General features: G+C 38.4%; 1 long non-coding RNA gene and 1 pseudogene across 2 annotated transcripts in view; one reads left to right on the top strand and one right to left on the bottom strand.

Annotated features, from left to right (window-relative positions):
- The window catches only part of LOC138013468 (uncharacterized), a 4,721-nt gene extending 4,145 nt beyond the window's left edge, over positions 1 to 576 (bottom strand). For both annotated transcript variants that reach the window (XR_011125230.1, XR_011125231.1), the window contains exon 1: positions 184 to 576. This is a non-coding gene — a long non-coding RNA (uncharacterized lncRNA). The remainder of the gene's footprint in view (positions 1 to 183) is intronic.
- The window catches only part of LOC138013461 (tetratricopeptide repeat protein 28-like), a 22,259-nt pseudogene continuing 20,070 nt past the window's right edge, over positions 312 to 2,500 (top strand).

The following is a 2,500-nucleotide window of genomic DNA, read 5'->3' as shown; positions in this document are numbered from 1 at the left end:
AAGCATTCAATCAGTTTTAGCCATGACAAACTCTTTATGTCTACTCGCTTTAAAGTTTTACATAAAGCTAAGCAAGACCAGAACCTCGTATAATGTATGCGTTCTAATCACAACTTTGAACCTTGCCGAGCGAAACCATGTATTTTTTGAGTTGTTCCTAGCAATCATGAACAGTCATCTCACCTCGATCCGTTCTCTTGAGAACCTTTCAGCTTTCCGCTCCAGTTCCACTCTTTTTGCATACTAGGCATAAATGATTTGTGTTATGAAAGTTAAAATGGATAACCACATTAAATCATCAAATTTTGCAGAGTCATTTCTTGTTGTCGAGCCTCACGTCGATTAGTACCCATTTTGGTAAGTTGCTCACTGTTACTCATTTCTTAATAACACGAACAAGTAATAATTTATGTGTGATAAACCAGTTCTGACGAATTTTGCGTTACTTTTTGTTGTTTTCTCTTTACTCAGTTTGGATCAAGTTACTGACTACGTCCGAATTCCTGATATGTTTATTTTCTAAAGTGGTCATGATCACCGTCACTCATGATCAGTTGCGAATGACGCACCCAAATGATCCACTAGTATTATTTATCCCTTACTTTTTTGTTCAGCCGGATTCATTTTTCCTGCTCACAAGGTTTTAAAGAGGAACATTGCAAGGTATTTGGTAATATTAGCTTGCTAGGTGTAATCAGATATTTGTCTGTCGTTGCAAGATAATAAGTAACAATTAGCTTGAGGTGTCACGGTGCTAAATTATTTGTTTCTTGTGTGATCGAACTACAATGTAAAAACAGCCCTCCATTCTTTTCTTGCACATCGAGAAAGTAAGTAAGTAAGTAAATGATGTATCTTGAATTTTTTCTGAACAGAGAGGGTTTTTAGATTCAAAATTGAGGGTGTCACAAAGCAAATGACGATGAAGAATGCATTCAATCAGTTTTAGCCATAACAAACCCTTAATGTCTACTCGCTTTAAAGTCTTACTTAAAGTTAAGCAAGATCGGAGCATCGTATAATGTACCCGTTCTCATTACGACTTTGAACCTCGCCGAACGAAACCATTACTTGAGTTTTTCGGAGCAATGGAACAGTCATCTCATCTCGATCAGTGTTCAAATTGGACTGCTTCACTGATCAGTTGCGCTGTTTGCTCGAGTATGAAATGACTTCTCCTTGCTGCTCCATTTGTTAGTTCTCTTGAGAATTTTCAGCTTTCCGCTCCTGTTCTACATTTTTAATGCATACTAGGCATAAGGGAATTTTGTTATGAAAGTTAAAAGTTTTCCTACAAGATTCGATAATGCATGGATAACCACATTAAATCATCAAATTTTGCAGAGTCATTTCTTGTCGTCAAGGACTTCGCATTGATTAGCATCCGTTTTGGTAAGTTGCTCACGGTTACTCACTTCTTAATAACACGAACAAGTAATTTATTTGTGATAAACCAGTTCTGATGAATTTTGCGTCACCTTTTGTTGTTTTCTCGACTTTACCCAGTGTGGATCAAGTTAGTGACTATGTCAGAATTCTCTACATGTTTATTTTCTGAAGTGACCACTGTCACTCATGATCAGTTGCAAATGATGCATCTAAATGATCCACCACTATTATTTATCCCTTAAACTTTTTTTCAGCCGGATTCAGTATTCCTGCTCAAAATGTTTTGAATAGGAACATTGCAAGGTATTTGGTAATATTAGTTTACTGGGTGTAAAAAGTTATTTGTCTGTCGTTGCAAGGGGGAATCCCGAACCATCGAGTTTGGATTCGAGTTCGAGTTCGAGTTGGACTTCGAGTTGGACGAAATGGAGCGGAACGAAATTGTAGTTTGCGAAATGAGAATATGTAGTTTGCGAAATAAACATTTACTTTATCGCTGCGTCTACTCGGATATTCTAAACAGAAAATTCCCCCCAAAAAAGCCGTTTCGCCTTGCGCGGAATGCGTGACGTTTTGTCATTACTCTTATAGAGACGATCTGCCTGAAAATTTGCCCAAGCGATCTGCCTGAAAATTTGCCCAAGAATGCAAAAAGTCCACTTCCGGTGGAAAGTACATACTCCGATATTCCATTCTTGAAATGCATATTGAACTATTTATAAGGAGAAAGGTGCAAATGTAAGTTCCAATGAGAAATAAGTTAGCTTCTGAGGCTGATTGCTCCTCGGCCCCGGGTGATCGCCTGACCCGTTAGAAAATGTAACGCAAGGGTCTCCTGCGTAGCAAATGTATGCAAAGGTCATCGCCAGGCTAATCTCCCGCCAGAATTTAATTTTGACCGGGAAATTATCTATAATCCCATTAGCCACTACTTCTTTTCCGGCATTTGTTTATCGATACAAAACGTTAAAACCACCATGTTCGAAAGTAAACAAAAAAGCCACAATGATGTATTTTATCGCTTCGTTTGAATATCGCGTGACGTTTCTGGTTAAGATAAGGCGTTTCAACGGCCAACGGAAGTGGACTCTTTGCATTGTTGTGCAGTGGT

The sequence above is a fragment of the Montipora capricornis genome, chromosome 8 (assembly GCF_036669925.1).
Source record: "Montipora capricornis isolate CH-2021 chromosome 8, ASM3666992v2, whole genome shotgun sequence".
NCBI classification, from domain to species: Eukaryota; Metazoa; Cnidaria; class Anthozoa; order Scleractinia; family Acroporidae; genus Montipora; species Montipora capricornis.
Note: the sequence above shows the minus strand (reverse complement) of the source record. Positions and strands in the feature narration are given on the sequence as shown.